Source organism: Octopus bimaculoides, chromosome 1 (assembly GCF_046866305.1).
Source record: "Octopus bimaculoides isolate indiv1 chromosome 1, ASM4686630v1, whole genome shotgun sequence".
In the NCBI taxonomy this organism is placed as follows: domain Eukaryota; kingdom Metazoa; phylum Mollusca; class Cephalopoda; order Octopoda; family Octopodidae; genus Octopus; species Octopus bimaculoides.
The window spans coordinates 81883702-81907619 of NC_142928.1; the positions used below are offsets into that span (position 1 = coordinate 81883702).

Genomic DNA, 23918 nt, shown 5'->3' on the forward strand with positions numbered 1-23918 from the left:
AGCATTTTACTCAGCGTGCAAACGATTCTTCCAGCTCGCTGCTTCACAGTGTAGGAATATTATTAACATGTAGAATGGCCGCAGTCGAATGACTGAAACAAGTAAAAGAAAAGATAAAAGTAAAAAAAAAGGTCAAATTATATCTATCTGAAACAGTGTTCTCCCGAACACTGCCATCTCCGTACTTACAACTGTTCACACACAGCACCCAATGCCTGAACCAAAAGAATTTATGATAAATTCTAGTTCCAGTCCTTCCTCCTTCTCCGCCTGCACATGCTCGTTCATTCACTCAGTCGTTTAAATAGAAGCACATGCATTAAGACGACACACAAATACACAAGTTGGGCGTAATAAACACGAGCACGTAACATTACAATACATAGCAAAGAGAGAAAAATAAAAAGTGGTTGTGTATCACGCATAGAAATCTTGAACTGGAGGTTCAAATTACGTGTCATCGAACTGAAGATGGAGAAAATTCAAACAAAATGTTCAATATTCACAATGGGGACTTGAATAATGATTACTAAAGAGGACATGCGACAAACACCAGAGAAAGCAGTTAAAAACATTAGAGAAATAAAATTACTCCAACACACTGCCAGTATTAATGAAAGCTTTTCGGTAACAAGATATGTCATTTTATGTTGCAATATGAGGACATTAAAAAAATGATAGTACACAAGAGAATTAAGACTGCATAAGCAACTAACTTCTTAGGTGGAGGACAATAACATCTTTTAAAGCTTTTTAATGTTTGGGCCATTTGCTTATATTGGATCCCGAATCCTTCATCAAACGAGACAAAGTAAATGACTTCCTATTGTCAGCTTAGTTACTTCATAATGTGTGTCAAGTATATATATATATATATATACGCACAGACATATACATACATATACACATATGATAGCTGATATGTTGGTTCCTTTCTCCAGTCACACTTTACATCGAATAAAAAGAGAGGACAAAATAAAAGAGAAATGCAGAGAGTTGACTTGAAAGCTGGATGGGTGCACATACTAGGGTTGATGGCAGACAAAGAGTTAAGGAAGGCTATACATACCGAAAGAGAGAAAGAATCATAGAGACTGAGGAGGGAAGGTGCCTATGGGAGTAAGGGCCCGGTGGTAATCTATATATGTTGAGGTTTTGCTATCAATAAATAAAAACTATAGGCCCAGTGCATTGCTTTGTCTAGGGTTCTATAAAACTGTTAAAACAACACCGATGACAAGTATACCGATTGAGTTGAGGTTGAAATGATATATATAGAGTCAACAAGTTTAGAACAGCTGAGACGATTGTAATATTAGAAGTGTCAGAGCGAAGACACAGCTTGACAGTCAAGTTTGTCATTTAAACCAAGTAGGTGGACATTTTACAACGTTGTCTAAGTATGTGAATATATGTTGAGTATGTGTTACAAAAGAAAGTACTACTCCGGTGTAGAGCATACTTGTGTCTTGCATTAAAGTCAACAACTAAGAAGTTGAACCTCAACTTACGGTTGGATAATTTTTTTGAAGGAGATGATTAGCATTAAATTAACTCCATATTTAATATGCGCATTTTCCCTTGTCAAAATCAAGTGTTTGTGTGTGTGTGTTGATTGACTATTTCTTTAACTAGTTTTAGTCACTTGACTGCGGGTATGCTGGAGTACTGCCTTGAAGGGCTTAGTCGAACAAACTGACTCCAGTACTTTTAATTTTTAAATCCTGGTACATATTGTATTGGTCTATTTTGCCGAACTGAGGAGGGAAGGTGCCTATGGGAGTAAGGGCCCGGTGGTAATCTATATATGTTGAGGTTTTGCTATCAATAAATAAAAACTATAGGCCCAGTGCATTGCTTTGTCTAGGGTTCTATAAAACTGTTAAAACAACACCGATGACAAGTATACCGATTGAGTTGAGGTTGAAATGATATATATAGAGTCAACAAGTTTAGAACAGCTGAGACGGAGAAATAAACAAACACACAGATATATGCATACACGTGTGTCTGTGTGTATAGATATATGTATACAAACACACACACGATGGGCTTTCAGTTTCCATCTACCAAATCCACTCTCAAGGCTTTGGTCGGCTTGAGGTCAAAGTAGAAGAAACTTGCCCAAGGTGCCACGCAGTGGAACTGGATCCAAGACTGCATAGTTGGGAAGCAGGTTTGTTACCCATTCAACCATACCTGCGCCTGAGCGTAGCTCGAAACGTCAAAGACTTTCTCTATTCCTGAGCGTTAAACTAATACATCCTTTTGTTGTTTACACCATCTGTCCTCGTCTGTTGTTGTTTTTTTCGTAAATTCTCCCATATATACACACACACACACACACATATATATATATACATATATATATATAGATACATACATTCGGTTTTTTTATATTCAGTGAGATGTATAGGGTGGTCCGAAAGTCTTGTCACACCCTACTAAAAAGTAATAAGAACAATAGAGGAACAATATAATAATATCAAACACATGTACTGGTTTTAGTTTATCCATTTTCATTGACACTGACACTATCACGCATCGAGAAGGTCTGTATGGACATCATCATTTTCGTAACACAAAATGATGCGGCGCCATGTCCTGTGTGATATTTTATGAAACTGTATTTTGGTGATTGTTATAAAGGCTGTCCTTCAACAGTTGAGTATTCTGATATCGCACTTGTGAAACTCTCTCCTTCATAATAGAAAATTAAAACAATATTTGTAGGTGGTGACAAGACTTTCAGACCACCCCGTACATGAAAGTTCTTAATTTCGTACCTCAGGATTTTAGTGACACATTAGAATTTTAGTAAGTGTTAGTGACATGTACGATATCAAGCTGCAAAGTTTTCCCTTCACTCATTTTTATTAAGAAAAATAAATAGTAATATTATTTTTTGTATTATGTTATTATAGACTAATCTGAATTTTGGGGGGTAGTGGTTAGTCGACTGGTAATTTTTATGGTAAAGGAGCCCCCCCCCCCCCACTTTTTTTTCCGAACACAAATAAGGAGTTTGCGGCACATTAGGAGGTCAGGGTACTTGATTCCATGCAAAAAATCCGAGTTTTTTTTTGTTTTTTTTTTCTTAGTGAAAATCATGCAGATGAAAGTATCAAAATTTACCATTATTTTATCAGTCTGAAAAGGAGGAAGGGCAGAATTGCCAACGGCGAAATTTGAACTCAGAACAAACGTAAAGCCGGAAGAAATGCTACTAAGTATTTTTTGCTCGGAGAGCTAACGATCTTGTCAGCTAGCCGCCTTATCAGAAAAATGTATTGGATTATAAGTAGATTATATACCCTTGACGCCAGTTGTGCAATTTTTAAAGATAATTTAAACCTCAATGTAGGCTGAATAATTCTATCCTGTACCTAAACGTATACGACAGAAACGAGGGCACGAAAAATCCAATGAGCTGTTTTATTTCCAAGATTAATTTTACATGTTTCATAACAAAGAGTGCTAAGTTACTGAGGAAGTCATTTTTCTTTCCTTAATTATTTATTTAGCTATAGGATGTGAAAGGAGTGACTATGACCTTTGTGTGCCTCCATCGGTAAGGATGAAAAACATTCCATCCCGTTTTTAAGTATATCAGGGCTACACTTTCCACTGTCTTTACTCAAGACAGTGGGAGTCTAATCTGGGTGAAGTTTGGTTGCTATTTCTAGCAGGTCGTTTGACCACATAGAGACACTAGTTAACTTGAAATACTGGGGATGTTGGGTGAAGCAGTGTTAAATTGCGGCGATCTTTCGATACCAGTCCGAAATATCGGCCTTTTCCGTAAAAAGTGATTCACTTTTTTTTTCTATTTAATGTTGACTTTTCATATTTTCAAGTCATTTAAAAACATAAACACACTATACGATAATGTAATCAGTATGTGTGCGCACAACGAACGGAAGTTATGGGATCTAGTACCGAAAGATCGCCTGCAACGGCGTGTGTAAATGCTACTAAGTTATTGGATTAACTTGCCAGGCAAAAAATACTTAGTAGTATTTACACGATAAAGTGTGTAAGTTATTTTGGATTGTTTTAACTTTCTAACGTGTTTATTGAAAAAAACGTCATACCCATACAGGACACTGACATGTAGTACATGTACAATAAATAGTACGACAAATAACACCAGAAAACTAGTATTTTATAATAAAAACTGTTGCCATCAATATATGTTATAAATTGCTCTAAAAATCCACCAGGGAAAGTTACAGGGAAACATTCGAATAGTTTAGTGTCAAACACAACAATGATACCTAACCACTGTTCGAGAAGTTGGATAATGTAAAGGGATTAGTAAAGTTTGGTAACAAATAACTCTAATTTTCGTTGGGGCAACAGGATAGAATTGATGCAAACTGAAAGCAGAAAACCAAGAAATAGCTCTCTGCAAGTTGAAGTCAAATTCTTTTGGTTGCGAGGAGATAAATGTAGCTTGGCTAAAACCGCCAGACAAGGAACTGCAATTTTGAGGAAGGACAGGCTAAAGAGTTTACAATAAAGTTGGTCATGGGAGTAAACACAGTAGGCATAGCAGGAGATGAGGAGGGTACATCAGGCGGGCTTGTGGTAGGAAGACAAAGAGAGTGGTGGTAGAAGTGACAGAGGAAGGGCACAATGTTTTGGTGCACCAACCACATCAATCACTGAAAGCCTAAAAAGATCATGGGTTTAGGCAGTCAAATTGACCCCATTGCAGGGACATAACCAAACCAACACAGGTCATTCATACTCATAAACACACTACAAGCTTCCTCGTTTTTCGTTTACGAAACTTACTCTCAAGGATAGGGGCTACTGTATGTAATAGGAATCCCAAACTACGCAGTTGAGATGCGAACTTATCCACACAGCTATGTCTATACATGTACAAAATAATTTAAACCTAAATCTTTCTCAGACGACCTAGCAATTTTTTTCTTGGTAAGTTATATTGTTGGTACTATATTTCATGGATTGTAAGATGCACCTCAATTTTGGCAGGATATTTTAAAAAAGAAATGCACAGACACATATATTAGACAAAATGAGATAACAAAGCCAAAGCTCTGAGGATTTTTGAAGACACTCATAATGATTCACAATTTCACAACTATATATGTGGCCTAAATGCACAAATCGGCGAAAATGTAACAAATATGGACTTGTTCAGAAACACCCGCGAGTGGGGAACAGTTCTCAAAAATATCTCCCAATTTTTTTTATCCCTAAATTCCTATGTCCTCGGAATCTACATAGTCCGAGGTATATTTGTAGAGAATTTCATTAAAAAATATCCATTTTCTTGAAAGTTAAGACGAACTGAAGTGGAAGACTTTGCCCCTAAAATTTTGTATATTCAGAATATACATAATATAACACATATTTGGAGACGATTTCATTAAAAATATCCATTTTTCTGAAAGTTATGATCATCCAAAGTCGGGGGTGCAGAAATCTGTAGTTATGCCGATTCAAAAATACATAAAATGAGTAGTGCAAGTAAAAAAAGTACGTCAATATGCAGAGGAATATTTAAAATTTGGATTTATATCGCTATCCACGGATAAACTGTCACCAAGTTATTTATGGGCGAACACTCCGGATCTTGTGAATTTTCCAAAGCCCTCCCCCCACACCTCAGAAAAGATTTTCCTACAAATTTAATCATAATCTTTGCTGGTTGAAAGGTATTTATATAAAATTTCATTTAAAAAAAAAACATTTTCCTAAAAGTTATGAGGGAAAAACTTGAATCTTGTGAATTTTCTGAAGTCCTCCCCACCCTGTTGCTTTCCAAGCCTTTTTTTTTTTTACATATTCCTTTCCTACACATTTTGTTACATCCGTTGCACTATTTCTTAAAAACTTTGTTTCCGGGTAATATTATAAACATTAACCAAATTTTGAATAACAAAAATTAAATATCACAAAGGGGCATGAGGATTTTAGAAATGATTCAGTGGGGCATGGCCAGAATTCGGTTGGGATCCACTGCCCTAAACCCTAACCACCGGGTATGCGTATTCTTTACCTTTGCCGGATAATGCATCACCGTATTACACCACTTAACTTGATTTCCTAGGCCATTTTGGGGCAGAAAAATGCCCTTTATGAACCATCATATATGATAAGTTATGTTTTCACAAATCAATAAGGTGGCCTTATTTATTTGGTGTTATTTAAAATACATTATTTATATTTGACGGATATTTGTCCTTATCTTGTTTGTTGTTAACACAACGTTTCGGCTGATATACCCTCCAGCCTTCATCAGGTGTCTTGGGGAAATTTTGAACCCGAGTTCTCATTCCTAAAGTATTTTTTTTTGATGTTGTTATTATTATTATTAAGGTCACTGCCTGGAATCGAACTCGGAATCTTGGGGTTAGTAGCCAGCGCTCTTAACCACTACGCCATATGCCCGTGGGCTTTATATACCCTCCAGCCTTCATCAGGTGTCTTGGGTAAATTTTGAACCTGGGCTCTCATTCCTGAAAGGTCACTGCCTGGAATCGAATTTGGAATCAAGATGAGGACGAATATCTGTCAAATATAAATAATGTAAATAATGTACATAATTCCTCATCTCTTAAATATAGAACTGTATTATTTAAAATAGTTTATATAGTAACTACACCATACCAAACAGTTGACTTCTACTTTAATGTAAATTATATTTGCACTTTGTGTGTTGGTTTGGAACAAAAAGAATTTTCTGACCCCAAGGCACAGCTTTGTGTATGCTATTGGTTTATTTCATACAGTGGATTCATAACTGTTGTATCCCTAATAATTAGTTCCAGTTGTTTCACAAAAAGTTCTGGGTCAAATGGGTAATCTTTTTACCTTTTACTTATTTCAATTATTGGACTGCGGCCATAGTGGGGGCACTGCCTTAAAGAGTTTAGTCAAACAAATTGACCCCAGTAATTACTCTATAAGCCTCTTTTGCTGAACCGCTATGTTATGGAGATGTAAGCAAACCAGGACCGATGGTTAAGCAATAGTGGGGGATAAATGCAACATACACACACACATATATATGCATGCTTATATACGTCATTCATCTGTGAAATAGCCAATTGCGACCTATTTATTAATTGAAGGAAAAGATGCCACTCATAAAACTCCTTTCAATTGTTAGAACTAATAAGAGTGGGAAGGAAACAGTTTTATTTGTTATCCCCAGGAGCAGGCACAGAGACTTTGTCTTTTGCAGAGCAATCCCCCGCTTTCTCTCTCAACATCAATGCGGTTGAAGTATTGTGCATGTACATACAATATACATGCACTTATATTCATAAATATACATATATAGACACATAAACACATATATAAATACATAAGCATAAGCAATTCAACTAGAAAAAAAATGAAATAAATAAAAGGTTTCTACAGAAATTGCTGACAAATACTTTCAGTTATATATACTTTCCCCGAAAGATCATCAGTAAAACTTATATGGGAAGGAATCTTAGAGAGTATAAGATCTAACAAAGAAAAATTATGTGAGTGTTTAGTGAAGAATATGAAGGAGGATCATGAAAATATGAGACAGACTTTGCAACTTGCTAGTTCAGAGAAGGGAAGTCCGATGTAGTAAAGGGGACCGAATTTTAAAAAATACAGTTTGGGATTATTTGGAAGGAAACCAAAATTTCAAGATGACATTGTTGATACTGCTGGGGAGATATGAATTGATCATAATTGAAGTTGTACACAAGAATAACTTACATAAACTTCAGTAGGTCATTTTCACAATGGCTATCTACTGTTCAACATTCATATTATTCAAGCTGCACCTAGATTGAAATACACTTTATCTCAACTATCACCTTACTTGTATTGTTGAAATTGTATACCGACTGAATGGAAAATATACCCAGAAGCATTTCACTGATTATCTATAATATGCCTAAGCTTATATCTATCCTGTTAAACAAGAAATGACTAGAGTTACTGAGGTTTTAAAACAGGTCACTCTGAAACAAATATGTCGTTCAAAATGGCTCACAGTCAGATTATATTGAAGGATAGCCACTATTTCTTATTGAAAAAGACATTTCTTTGGTAATTGTTTAAGTAATGTTCACAATAAAATAAAAAGAAAAAAAACTAACAAAAATGTTTGTTTGTGTATGTCAGGGTTATCATCCCCCCCCTCCCACCAGCACGATACATTTATTTATAAATTATTGTTTGTCTTTGCATTATTTAAATATGACGTTTCAGTTGATTAACTTTCGAAATATTTTCATGTTTGTTTTGGTCAGTTACATGTTTCTACATGAATCTATTATCATCGTTACCATCACTGTTATTTTATTATAAATTATATTATCCATTTCAAACATTTTCTAATTTTCTTAAACTAAGCACTTCGAAACTTTGGATACTGGTAGAATGTGTCACATCGAACAGGGTTTACTTTTAATGTCTTTGACAAAATTTTGTATTTCAGAAGTTATTTCGTGTTGAAGTTGTCATATTTGGGTAATTTTAACCACTCAATGACGTGTATTCAGCTGAAGAAATACACAATACAAAACCATCTTTATACATGCACACACAATTTATAAATAAAGCATAATTTTATAAGAGTGATGACGAAGATTAATAAAACGAAGATTAATAAAACTTATAGCACATCTTATAAGCATAAAACATGGTACAATAGAATTTTTGAAGATATTCAGATTGTTGTTTTGTCACCAAAATACATGGTACATGTGCTGATGAAATGAATGAACCAAGACAAAATCATAGGGATGGTAGAGACTTTGGTGATGTCATTGAAAAGATTGTTACAATGAAATATTAATCAGAAACAATACATTCTTTGAGAGCAGTAAATTGAAATTGGAAAAAATTAATTGATATATTGTGCACACAAATTTGTTATCTAAAAATTTGAATTAGAAAATATGGATTAGTATAGGAAGCTGTGATTAATTGGTAAGATTACAGATGTAATATAATGGTTTCAAATTTTGGCACAAGGCCAATAATTTCAGGGGAGGGAGTAAATCAGTTCCATCCAACCCAGTTCTCAACTGGTACTTATTTTACTGACCCTGAAAGGATGAAAGGCAAAGTCAATCTTAGCAGAATTTGAACTCAGAACATAAAGACAGACGAAATGTTGCTAAGCATTTTGCATGCTATATTAATAGCTCTGCCAGCTCACTGCCATAATAGATGTAATATGATGATGAATATTTTATTACTAACTCACTTAGACTTGGAGATGTTATTGATTTCATCCTAATACACAAATAAGGCAGATATTAAACAATGATGATGATGAAGAGTAACATGTCCATGAGAAATGATGGTGAACTAATATTTGTAAAGATTAGGTAATCTTTTTGTATCTGGTCATAAGAAGAATGAACTTGAAAATAATCAATATTCCATAGCGTTTTCTAATCAAGGTTCCCTAGAATCCAAAAGTTCTGCAAATTATATTTAAAAGCATTTTTGAGTCACTTTTGTGTTTTAATTCAATATTCGTAGTTTTATTATAAACATACAGCAAATTCTTTAAGATTGAGAAATCCTGGCATCTGTAGGTTGGAAGGCAACTCTTAATAGGGAATTGCAGATATACATGTGTGTGTGTGAGATTGTCCACCATCACCATCATGTCTGCTTTTCATGCAGACATGGATTGAATAGGTCTTCACAATTCAAAGTTGCAACTCTCATAGTCTGGTGTCTGTATATTTAACTTTTGATTTGGTTTCTATGGCTGGACGCCCTTCCTATTACCAATTTCTTTACAATATAAACTGGATGCATTTTATTCAGACATCAGCACTAGAGAGGTTATACTGTATTGTTTTAAGACAGAGGACCTCAGTATGAAAATGCTTAACTTTGCTAAAATGACAAAGTATATATCTGTAGTTAAATTCTTTAATTAGCAATGAAGTTATGGTATTACTGGTTACTAAAATAAGTCAGGATGATCCAGTAAAAAATGTCTTTGCTAACAAGACCTATCAGATGTAATGGGTTATATTATAAGTTTTAACTATGTGATAAAGAAGATTGCTTACCATGTACATGGTTTCAAGTTCAGTCCTATTGTTGTTTCTGTCTACAAATCCAATTGGCTTTGATTGGCCTGGGTCTATTGTAAAAGACACTTACCCAAGGTACCATATAGTGGGAATGAACTCAGAATCAAGCGGTTGGAAAGTCTGCTTCTCAACTATTTTCCCCTAAATTTTCAATTTTAAAACATTCATGTTAAGGACTTAAAATTTTGCCTGATGACTTTTTCTATTGATCTGGTTAAATGAGCCATCAGGCAAAGCTAACAGACTTAAGCTGCATGAACTTTACATTAAATTTGACTCTACTCACAGTAAGGAGTCTAGAGAACCCCAATTGGTAGGTGTTCTACATTATTCTTAAACTTATTTTTAAAAAAATTTGTCAATTTAATATTAACTATAAAACATAGTTTTCTTTTCAAATTTCCCATGTGAATAGCACTGCTGAATAATTACACTATTTAAGTAGATTAAGTAATTACACTAATTAGAGTAATAAAACAAACAATATTCAGTAATTTTTCTTTACTTAACCTCCATGCAATGAACCAAAAATTTGAAAAAACTGAATACTGTTAACATAGATAGAGGCTTCCTTGGCTTGTAAAGCAACCCAGCATAATACAGAGCTGGAATGTATATGAAACCAGTTTTAAAACAATGCAGACACATGACATCTTATGCTACAACATACAGCAAGATAGACAGTAATTTATTTATTCTGATTATGAAACAAGATATGGTTAGGGCTAATAATTAGAATTGGCCTAAGGCTTAATAAAGCAATGAAAAAAAAAATAACCAAGACAAGCTTTATATGATAATTTTATAAAAATTTCCATAGTATCTTGTAATACAGGTACAACACCAATTTTCCAGACACTGATGGTCTGGAACCTCTTATAATTCACAATAATTTATAAGCAGAGCTGACAGACTAGCTTACTGGGAGGTCCTGTTTTACAGTAACTTGCACAGTACAGTATTAATAAACTTGTATCATTTATACTACTGTACAAGCCTGTATTTTATTTGATTATTTAAGTAAATTTAATATTTGTTTAATTTAAGGCAGCAATTTGGCAGAATTGTTAACACGCTGGGCAAAATGCTTAGTGGCATTTCATCTGTGTTCATGTTCTGAGTTCAAATTCCGCTGACGTTGACTTTGCCTTTCATTCTTTCAGGATCAATAAAATAAGCCTCAGTTGAGTACTGAGGTTGATGTAATCTAATTATCTCCTCCCACAAAATTGCTGACCTTGTGCCAAAATTTAAACTCAATATTTGTTTAATTTCAAGCGTGGCACATGAAAAGACATTCGAGCGAGATCGTTGCCAGTGCCGATGGACTGGTTCCTGTGCAGCTGGCACATAAAATACACCATTCCGAGCATGGCCGTCGCCAGTACCCGCCTAACTAGCCCTCGTGCCGGTGGCACGTAAAAGCACCCACTACACTCTCGGAGTGGTTGGCGTTAGGAAGGGCATCCAGCTGTAGAAACTCTACCAAATCAGATTGGAGCCTGGTGTCGCCTCCTGGTCCACCAGTCCTCAGTCAAACCGTCCAACCCATGCTAGCGGACGTTAAATGATGATGATGATGATGTAACTATCCCTAGTTTGGAAAAATCAGTAATCTGGAAAGGCTTTGGGACCAAAGGCTCCAGAAAATCAATGTTGTATCTGCATTTAATATTTGTATACAGTGATAATAAACCAAATTAAATTGGATAGCTTCTTCACCTCAACATTGAAAAACATAAAATGATTAACAAGTATCAGAGGAAACACTGAAACTTCAGCAATGCATTCTTGTGGGATTTTAAAAATTTGAATATGTTTTCAAGGAATTTAAGAAATATTGTTAAATTCATTAGCAGCAACAGAAGCAGTTTTAATACCGAGAGGTAATATTTATCTTATCTTAAAAGTGGATGTTGTGTTAGATCCAATTTTAAGTGGTGATAACATAAAATATCACCTATTGTTAAATTCAGTTAGTCTTCACATGCATATGTAGATACAGATCATACATTAACACAAACATATACTCTTTTCTTTTTACTCTTTTACTTGTTTCAGTCATTTGACTGCGGCCATGCTGGAGCACCGCCTTTAGTTGAGCAAATCAACCCCAGGACTTATTCTTTGGAAGCCTAGTACTTATTCTATCGGTCTCTTTTGCCGAACTGCTAAGTTATGGGGACGTAAACACACCAGCATCAGTTGTCAAGCGATGTTGGGGTGACAAACAGACACACAAACATATACACACACATACATATATACGACGGGCTTCTTTCAGTTTCCGTCTACCAAATCCACTCACAAGACTTTGGTCGGCCCGAGGCTATAGTAGAAGACACTTGCCCAAGGTGCCACGCAGTGGGACTGAACCCAGAACCATGTGGTTGGTAAGCAAGCTACTTACCACACAGCCACTCCTGCGCCTATATATACACACTTGCACAGACATACACATTGATGAGAGTGCACGCGCACACACACACACACTCTCTCTCTCTCTCTTTGGATAAAGAGCTTTAGAGAAACTGAATAAAACACCTGCTGCAAGCCAGGAATAAACTATAAATTGAATGCATGTATGAGCATGCGCATGTATATAAATACATACACACACACATACAATCTTTATACATTATGTACCTGCACACACAGAAATACATAAGACTTGTTAGGTCAGTACGCACCTCTGTCAATATTGGGCCAAAACTATTTTCTTTCCTCACCACCAAGTATTTTTCTTAAATCAGTTATATTTTCAGCAAAGAGAAAAAGAAAGCACTTTCTCTCTTTTGCCATTCCCCCAGTGAGCTGCAGCATCTACTCTCCACCCCTTTCACTCTCTTATCACATATTCCATTGTCAATTGACATATTTCTTTTTATGCAGATACTGTGTGTGTGTGTGTGTGGGGGGGGAATTAGGAAAATTACCTCACTCACCTTTCTATTTAATTATTTTCAGCTCTATCCCCCCCCCCCCCCCCCAGCTGTCCCTTGTCTCTCTCTTATACTTTTCTCTTTTAGTTTCTGAACACACACACACACTGGGAGAGGGAGAGTGAAAGATAATTTTTTACAATATATTATATTGGACAAAAAAAGATGCAAATATGCATACATGCATATAGCTGTTATGTTATGAAGCAGTAAAAGGAAAAAATAGACAAAATGTAATGAATTACCAGTGGAACTGTAGAAATTATGCAAGCCTTATAATCATAAGATTTTGTGATGTAATCTTACCATACTTTTTACTAGATGCATAATCAAAGGCAAACTATCATATTTAAAGTGCTAATCAAGATTGTTATGTAATACAGGGACTTTAAACACTCACATGGCCAATGTACCATGCTGCAGGATTGAACCTTGAACCATGTTTTCTGCCATAGCCTTGGGCTCATCAACGCTACATGATTAAAATTAGATAATTGGAGACTGTGCAGAAGCCTGACATTATCTGTGTATAGTTAAATGTCATGAAACAAAAGAACTAACATTCATTACTAGAAAACAGAGTTGAAAACTTTTTACCACAGTATAGAATCAGTTAATAGATAGTATTCTGAATTTCAGGTAAACTACAGAGAAAATTTATATAGAATTGTATCAAATCTATACTACTGCTGTTTCAATTCTATGCAAATTTGTACTGGTGTACTTTTAAAACTTGGAATTTTGGCCTAAAAACTTAAATTAAATTACATATACTCTATTTCTGATATGGAAAATTTTATCACCCTGTCTATTCATCATCATCATTGTCATCATTTTAGAATCTGCTTTTTCATGTGGAATTACTTGGTGAATTTTCTAAGGCCAGATGCCCTTCCTGTCACCAACCATCATTTGTTTCCAAATAAGATAATATGACATTTTCTCTGAAGATTGGACACAAAAGACACTGTTTGCATGACAGTGGCACTTGTTTATAACTATCATGTCAAGGCAAGAAGACAATAACACACACGATGGGCTTCTTTCAGTTTCTATTTACAGTATAGTGTGTTACATAATTTTTCCCCAACATGTATTGCCAAATTACTATTTCAGGATTACTTCCAGTTATATAAACAATCTAACACAAGAAAACTGCACAGCCGTAACTACTGAATTAGATCAAATTCATGATCACACCTGCATGTTCTCTTCAATGGCTTATAAAACTAAAATTATCAAAAGAAGACTAAAAATATTTTTATACAGACTTAACTAATCAAAACATATCAGAATTAATCTTAAGAAGGGAGGGGCATAAGAAAGAAACAAGCACAAGTAAAAATTATTCAAAAGTAGTTGAGACTTGAATGAGAAAAAATTTATTAAAACTGAAGAATAAATGATATACTTAAAGACTTTCTTACTAAACAAATTAAAAATAAAACAGTTTTAAAGTTGGTCATGGCCTAGGGTACTGTTGGTACTTATACAAGCTTCATCATCATCATCATCATCATTTAACGTCCACTTTCCATGCTAGCATGGGTTGGACGATTTGATTGGGGACTGGTGAACCAGATGGCTACACCAGACTCCAATCTGATCTGGCAGAGTTTCTACAGCTGGATGCCCTTCCTAACACCAACCACTCCGAGAGTGTAGTGGATGCTTTTTACGTGCCACCGGCACGAGGGCCAGTCCAGTGGTACTGGCAACGCTTATGTCCTCTAAATAATACTGCAAATTCAAAAGATACTAATATTATCAAAAAGTATAAAGAATGAACATTTGTGTTTAGTATAAATAAATGATGACATAGAAACCAAATCTTGTATTTCATTACAAAGACACAGTCACCATACATATCAAGAAAACAGTCTTACACTATATCTAATCTTAACACAACTAAAGAACCTAAAATCACAAAAAAAAAAAAAATTAATTTAAAAACAAAATGTTCAGCTTCACAGTTTCTGGTGATCTTTTATAGAAAAAGTGAAAACATACAAGCTTAACCTGAATAATATACTTGAAATCCACTCAGCTGCTGGCCTACTCCAAAGCACATATGCAGCCCACATTACTGTATTACCCACATAGTTGAGGGGGCATTTCTACAACATATACAAACTTTCTCAACCATACCTGAACACAAAAATCATCTGGCTTATTGGCAAAGTTTCACTCATCAACATACAACCACCAGCTCACAGATGTGTTTATTTTTCCCTATCCCTGTATCATCTACAGCTACCATCAAATACAAAAGTTTTAGGTAGTAGAAAAGAAGAGAGGCTCCACTGCCATTGGAATATCTTTTACCTTTTATTTTTTACTAGTCTCAGTCATTAGACTGTGGCCATGCTGGGGCACTGCCTTGTATGTTAATTGTTTGTAATACATTACTTAATGTTATGTACTTTCACAAGGAGTAGACACTAAAAAGGCTTTCCATATGGTATACCCAGTGTAAAATATAAGTGTACAGAATGGATTGTGGGATTGCAGACAGTCTGACAGTGAAATAAAGACTTTGCTTTTAACAGATGTACAGGAGTGGTTAGTAGTAAGAGCAGCCAGGAAATATATTCTTTCAAAATCCTTTCCATAAGAGTAGCCAAGAGCTTAGTTACCTAGATTAGTGTTTCTCATGGGAAAGGAACAGTAAGGATTGAAAAGATAACACACAAATTGCCATATTTAATAAAATCAAGACAGTATTAAACTTGGCCTTCACCATGGAGTAGAAAAGAATATGATTTGGATGCAAACTTTATTTTGGTATCCCTTTAATATAAAGAGAAATATTAAAACTTACACAAACGTTTTGTCTTGTTTTTTTCTTTGCAGGAGTGTAGACTGATATTAATCAGTTTGAGGACTGTTGACCTAGGCATCCTAATTTAGCAATGGTATGGTACCCAGAGTAAGAACAAATTTGAAGAGGTATTATTTCTGCTGGCAACAAGAGGATTCTCTCTGCAAATGACTCTCAGATTGTTTGATGTTTGTGTACAAGTTTGATATTGCATGGTAGGGAAACATGGACATTTAAAGCAGAGGATGTGTGAAAGCTGGAAAGAAAGGAGATAAGTTTGCTCCATTGGATGTGCATGAATGACAGAGCACAAATGAACTGAGAGAAAAAGTGGATATAAAAACAATCAAATGAAAGTGTGCAACAGGTATAGACATATGATGATACATATGGAAGATAACAGTTGGGAACAGAAGCACCAAGTGACCCAAATAGAAGAAACTTGCAGAAGGGGAAGACAAGGGAAGAAATAATGAAAACTTTGCACTCTTTGAATTAACCCTTTGCCTGTCCTGTGCACCATGTGATACATTGGACATATTTCCATGGTATCCACACATCATTTATGATACAAATTCCCAATTTTTTTTTCAACTGGGATTTATGAAAGGAAAGCTTTATATTATTCAGAATGTATGAAAGAAAAATGGGCTATTAAAAGTCTGAAAACAAGCATGGATGTTTCAGACAAATTTATGAAAATGCTTTCGACAGGTAAAAGGTTAACAAGCTGAATATCATCTTCACCCACTCCCTTTCTGTCACTCATCATCCCTAAACTGTTTTGCTTCCTAAACACCTAACCCAACCCTCTTTTTCCCAACACTGAAACACATTTCTTAATCCTGATTTTCCCAAGTCATCAACCTATAAGGGGATGCTGAAAAGTTCATGGCTTTAAAGGTATTGTGAAAGGCCTGGTTGGAGGTCCAACACAATTCTTTTTACAGGGATTAGGAAAACTGAAGGACCACTGCAATAAGTGTCTGAATATAAGAAGGGAATATGTTGAATAAAATCATAATTAACTGATCCTTCTGTATTTTATTTTATCCAAAGCCAGGAAATCTTCAGTATCTCCTCGTACAGATGTTCAAGGTGAACATCAACCACAAAATCTCACCAGTCTAATTGGATTTTCAACCACTCTATTACTATAATCAATAATAATACAAAGAAGACAAAGTGTGCTTCCATTTCCTTTGGAATTAACACTGAAATTACAGCTTTCAAGTCTCTGTGAAGTGGTACCACCAGTGGTTGGCAGACTTAATCCATCACCAGCTTATTAGGTATGTTTAATTGAGTTCATGCTCTTACAAGCATTCAGGCCAAGTCTCTAGTTTGTGGGTAACTTCTTCCCACCTGCATCAGAGGCCTTGCTATAAACAAAAGAGTTATGTGTGCTGCTCTTCTCTCTCTGATTAAATGGTAAAAAAAAAAATTAAATAAAATACTGAAAAATAAGCAAAGTGTTGAGTAAATTAACAATGGATCCTTATTTCAACTTGTTGAATTATGACAGTGAAACTGGCTGTATAAGTAAAATATATTTAATAATGATGAGCTCCATCAACATAATGATATAATGAACACCAGTGTTGTTAGGAGAAAGGAGAAACTGGGAGTTGTTTGCTTGCTGATAAAGGATTTATTAAACAGAGACATTTGTACAAAACTATTTTCAGGGAATTTAACATGAAAATCGATCTGCAAAATGTAACACAGAAAGTGTGATATTGAGGTTATTGTAACGGAAATAAAAGGATACTTTATATAATAATGCATATAACAAAGTGAAATGCATATAACAAAGTGAAATTGCAAAAGTTGTTAAGTACTCGTATCTTTGGTTAAAATTCTCAAGAATATGAAGGAGGAGGACAAGTGTGAAACTAACAATAGCCAGAACATTAGGAATCAATTGTTCATCAGATAACTACAAATAAAGACAAGCATCAATATTATATAAAAAATAAAGTCTGCATTGCTTGAAGTAGATAATATTATAAGAAAAAGTATTTTTTGTCTGAAGCCTTCAGAGCTGATGGGAAGAAACTTATTTTTATTATTCACTAAACAGTACACTGTGTATATAGAGATCAACTTTATCTTTCGTCCTTACTCAATTAATAAGGTAAGTAAGCCTGTCTGGCTTCTGTGCCAGTGGCACGTAAATAGCACCATTTGAGCGTGATCGTTACCAACGTCGCCTTCCTGGCACTTTTGCCAGTGGCACATGAAAAGACATTCGAGCAAGATCGTTGCCAGTGCTGCTGGACTGGCTCCTGTGCAGGTGGCATGTAAAATACACCATTTCGAGCATGGCTGTTGCCAGTACCGCCTGACTGGCCTTCGTGCCGGTGGCACATAAAAGCACCCACTACACTCTCGGAGTGGTTGGCGTTAGGAAGGGCATCCAGCTGTAGAAACTCTGCCAAATCAGATTGGAGCCTGGTGTAGCCACCTGGTCCACCCGTCCTCAGTCAAATCGTTCAACCCATGCTAGCATGGAAAGCGGACGTTAAACGATGATGATGATGATGATGATGATGAAGTTCCAGTCAAACACTGAAGTTGATTTGCTCAAATGTTTCCTCCTTCAAAATTTTTGACTTTGTGCCTATGTTAGAATCCTTATCAAGGACACCCTGTCTACAAAACAACATTTATGTTTTAGAATAACAAAAGAATATTCTGAATGTTACCTATTTAACTAAGACCACTGGAATAATTCCAGTAAGCTTTTTTTCTTTCTACTAACAATTACAAACATGTGTTTTAGATTGGTCATGTAATGTAAAGTATCCAGTTTATTTTATGACTGCCATAATATACACTTAAACATTCTATCCATATGCATTCAAATAAATATGCATCATGAGAAAAGAGAAAAACCATGAAAAATAACATACTTAATACTATTAAGCAGAGATTCCAATTTTAAGCTGCATTGCAAGAGAAAAGAAGAAAAAAAAAGCCTAAGTGCTTAAATTTCCATGGAATTATAGATAAATAAAGAATTTTTCTATAGTTTAGTGATTTGCAGATTATATTGAATGGTTTACTTCACTTGATGAAGGTTCTGGAGAAGATTAGAGGATAAATTTAAACATATATTGTCTCGTTATGTTGAAACAGTATGTGAGTTGTTGATCAAACTATTAGCCTCATCTTTTGCATTTGTATTTATAATGTTGCAATCATTATGCATATGACAGTCTTTGAATGTTGTGTGTGTGTATGTGTGTGTGTGTGTGTGTGTGTGTGTGTGTGTGTGTGTATATTACCATGCACATATCATTTCTCACTTGCAATATCTTATTTATATTCTGTTATTCAATAAAAGTAGCTTTACACTGAAATGTCTAACTTCAAAAATATGGAACAAGTAAATTCAAAGTTTCAATCTTCAGTGATGTGATCAATTAATAATAATGAGAATGATGATGATATTTCTAGAATGGTTACAAGATCATACATCAATGGAAAGGGATGTAGTCGATTTTTAATTGGCTCCAGTACTTGTCTAGTAATTATTTTATCAACACTGGGATTTGAACAAAGAATTGTGCCAAGAACAATAATAATGTAATGTGTTATGTATATATGTTAAAATGAAAAGGTTGATAGACTTTCAATTTCTCTAATCAGTTCTTTAACCCTTTAGCATTTAAACTGGCCAAAATATTCTACCCATTTTATGTCCAAACTGGCTATATCCAGCCTATCATACCTACCCTACGATATCATTCTAAAAATAAACAATCACATCATTGAAATCTCAACGCAACAATGCATGATTAATTCAAAACAATGTGAATAAATGAGCATTACATTTGACAGAGTAATCTGATGCTAAAGGGTTAAGCTTACCTACAGTCACTACTATTGATTTCTTGACCTCATTAAATCAGTCACTTATTCTGGACTGAGGGCATTATCTACAAGTCATCACTCTCATGACATTGTCTTCAGCTAAGAACATTTTTCTTCTTTCGTCTGCACCTGCTGCTAACTTAGACCAACAGAATAATTCCAATATTTTTTCTGTCTCTAAACAATTACAAACATATGTTTTAGATTGATCATGTAATGTATGCAGTTATTTTATTCCTCTTATACACTTTAACACTCCTCTGCCTTCTGAATAAATTTGGTAGATGGAAACTTTGCAAGAGTGTTGTATATCTGTGTATGTTGTGTGCGCATGTGTATGTGGCTGTGTGTCTGTTTGCATGTGTGTGCATGTGTATATGGCTGTGTGTCTGTTTGCATGTATGTGCATGTGTGTTTATATGCTAGTGTCTCACCTCTTCAGAACAAGTGTTAGTCTATTTACGTTTGCTAAACTTAGTGGTTTGGCTAGAAAGAGACTAAAACCTTTCAAGACAGTATCCGCGAGGAGTGCCACAGTCCAATGACGGAAACCAGAATAAAAGAATGTGCACCAGAAGGAAGGAGATATGGATTTAATGAAACTGTATCACAGGGAAAGAAAAGCATTGTTATCCTATTCCATAAGCTTACCTACAGCCACTATTATTGATTGATTGACCTCATTAAACCAGTCACTTATTCAGGATCAAGGATATCATCTACATGTCATCAGAACAAAAAAATATGCACCACAAGGGAAGAGATATGCATCTGCATTGCAAGGAAAGAGAAAAACCATGGCGAAGAAAATTTAACAAAAGTTAACAGGGATTCCACTTTTAATCAACATTGTTAACATGTATATAATTTGGTGATTTGAAAATTACATGTAGAGTTGTTTGATACAAGACATAAACACAAATTTAGACAGAATAAAGCAACAAGCACACTAACATGATATGAACCATGTATTTAATCATTACATACCAAGTGACTGCATCACCAGCTACACTAGAGAGCATCTTAAATTACAAATTGTTTCCGCAATTATAACTGTAATACTTTATCTCGACAAGATAATTTGTCAGTCACTCAGTACCAGCTAGTGGGGCATGAGCAGCTGGGTAGTTGCTTGGGTGTTCCATGGGTCAAAGGGGGCCAGTGTTAATCTATGTATGCAGTGGTTGTATATGCAGAAGTCCTATTATTTTGCTTTACTTAAGAAGGAGCAATGATACTGTTTGATAGCCCTGCTAGCTAACGGGACAAGATATCCAACATAGTGAGATATCCTAACTTGGTTTGATGTCTACAAGAAGAAATGATACCATGAGTCAAATAATGTTAACATTATAATGTGGGGGAATTTCAACCACGTTTCGTGGTCTGCTACCACAACAGCTCCTTTATAGGATCCAGTTAGCTCAAGACATCATCAGGAGGAACCACGTCCGGTTTCGGCCCCTACTCCTCTACCGTTTTGACGTGGCGGGGCCCCTCCTTTCGGAGGTGTCTTCAGCTCTGGTGCTGGGTGCATGTCTTCTTTCTTCTATTCCCTGGCCTCTTCGATGCAGCATCAACGAGTGTCAGCATCCGACTGATCGTCATGTCAAGTTCCCTTTTTTATATCTGCTGCTAGGCTCCAGCAGGCAGCCCCAGCTAGTTGTCACGTGACACTGTCTAAATTTCCCGCTGCTAGGGTCCAGTAGGCAGCACCAGCAAGTTGTCACATGACAGTCTAAACTTCCCGCTGCTAGGCTCCAGCAAGTTGTCACATGACACTGTCTGAACTTTAACTGACAATGGAGGGCGCGAAGCCACTTCAGTGTCAGCCTGTCTCACCTAGACATGCTATGACTTTCAAGCCATATTCGGTCTTCCCGCTTCAGCCATATATAGAAGCTGGCTTTTTCGACCGCCTCCTGTATCCTCCTTATCAGTTTTCTCAGTTCCGAGTATTTGTAGTTATCTGATGAACAATTGATTCCTAATGTTCTGGCTATTGTTAGTTTCACACTTGTCCTCCTCCTTCACATTCTTGAGAATTTTAACCAAAGATACGAGTACTTAACAACTTTTGCAATTTCACTTTGGACAATATGGTAGTCATCAAGTACAGCAATGTCTATATTTAAAAATATACATTTGTTATATGCATTATTATATAGCGTTGTCATTTTTCTTTCAATGAAGCCTCTAGCCCCCACTGCCAGATAGTAGTACTCGACAGTCCATCCCTGTTCTCTGCACTCTTCGATTAGTTTTTCATATCTCTTCTCCTTTCGTTTCTCTGCATTGTCAATGTTTTCTTCCCATGGTACTGTCAGTTCTAGCAAGATTCCTATTCTCTGTTCTGTGTTCCATATGACTAAGTCTGGTCTTTTTGTTGTTTTTATAAGTGGAAAAATTGCTAGACTTCCCAAATCCGTGGCCAGCTCCCAGTATCCCTTCCATCTTTCATCTATCTCATATATTTTATTTGGAGGCCTGATCTTATGTCCTTTTCCCTCCTTCTGGAAGTATATTTTCCTGCGCTTTTCCACTTTGGGGTACTCTCCTCTGTTGTATCCCTCGATCTTCTCCTTGAGTGCTGCACTTATGACGCCAAGGACTTGATTATGGCGCCATGTATACCTTTCCAGTGCTAGTCTGCAGCTTGACAGAACGTGTCTCACCGTCGCTTTCTCCCCGCATCCACATTCATCGGTTGTTTTTATGTTCCATCGAACTAAGTTCGCCGGTGAGGGTAGAACGTCGAAGGTAGACTTGATCAGGAAGGCTGTTCTTGCTTGTTCCCAAGCCCAAAGTTCCTTCCATGAGATTCTGCGACTGACCACGTTTTCCTACAATTCATAAGCATAAATTCTTTCTGAAAGTTAAGTTCTTTGCTCTTCATTCATCACATAGAAATTTACAGATTTTCATTACCGTAATTTTGCATGAATATACACTATTTCAGCATAAGTGTGTGGCTGAGAAGTTTATTTCTCAGCTATATGGCTTCAGATTTAGTCCCACTGTGCAGCACTTTGGGCAAGTATCTTCTACAATAGCCATGAGTCAACCAACGATTTATGAAGGGAATTTGGTAGGTGCAAACTGAAAGAAATCTATCCTATGTAGATATGCACACACACACACACACACACATATATATATATATATATATATATATATAAATATGTGTGTCTGTCTTTACAAACTATGCTGAGTTACAACTATAGATAAATAACATCACTGTTTGCAGTTTAGCTACAAATAGTAACATTACCATTTGTAGCTGGGCTATAACTGGTTTTGCTCGTTGATATTTCCTGTCAGTAAATTGTCCATTAGTTCTGTGCTTTCAAATTCCTCTGGAATAAAAAAAAAATGCCTTATTTGAAAAAATATTTAAGGGTAGGCAACATGAAGAGCATCTCTGTCCATAAAACCCTGCCTCAGTTACCCACTGTCTTAGCTATGCTAGCTTGGGAAAGCAGACATTAAACTGAACAATATATATGCATTTGTGTATAGATGTGTGTATAATCTATACACACAAACACACAAACACACAGGGTGTTCAGGCTAAATTTGATGATTTTTTATGTCTCCTCTTTTCTGAAACAACTTGGATCATGGTTGAGAAAGACATCACTCTGCCAGCAACACCAAGGCCAAACTGGTTGCGAAGATCAAGGAAGTGTTTGAAGACCATCCCAAGGACACAGTTAGGAATGAATGTACCAGGTTCCAGAGGTGTCTTGAGGCTGTTGCTCCATAGGGAGCTTGCCTCCTCTGTTAGTCATTAAGATAATGTTTCTGTGGCTATTGAGTTGTTTTAGACTCTTATTTCTAGCAATACTGGTGCTGATTAGTGCTCTTTGTCACTTTAGTGATGTATATATTTCTGCCTTTAGGTTGTAAAATTGTGAATTAACCACCTATATATACATATATATATATATATATATATATATATATATATATATATATATATATATATATATATATATATATATTCTTCTTCTAGTCAGGTGTTGCACTATGCGATGCTGTGGTCATCACGATGTCTTGCCATCTTCTCCTGTCCTCTACCCCATGGACAGCTGAGAATAAAGACAATCCTGTGGCTGTGATGTCTTTCAGCCAAGAAGTGAGTGGTTTGCCTCTTTTACGTCTGCCGTTCACCTTGCCAGTTATGAT

At 35.8% G+C, this 23918-nt stretch overlaps 1 protein-coding gene across 23 annotated transcripts in view; it reads right to left on the minus strand.

Annotated features, from left to right (window-relative positions):
* Positions 1–23918, minus strand: part of LOC106874564 (uncharacterized) — a 268447-nt gene that overhangs the window by 59288 nt on the left and 185241 nt on the right. Inside the window, exon 1 of one of the 23 annotated variants that reach the window (XM_089353129.1) lies at positions 7738–7796. The exons of 21 other annotated variants lie outside the window; for them this stretch is intronic. The gene's annotated coding sequence lies outside the window, so the exon portion shown is untranslated. Of the gene's footprint in view, positions 1–189; positions 215–7737; positions 7797–23918 lie in introns of those variants that run through there. One more of the 23 variants, XM_089353126.1, reaches the window with a different exon arrangement.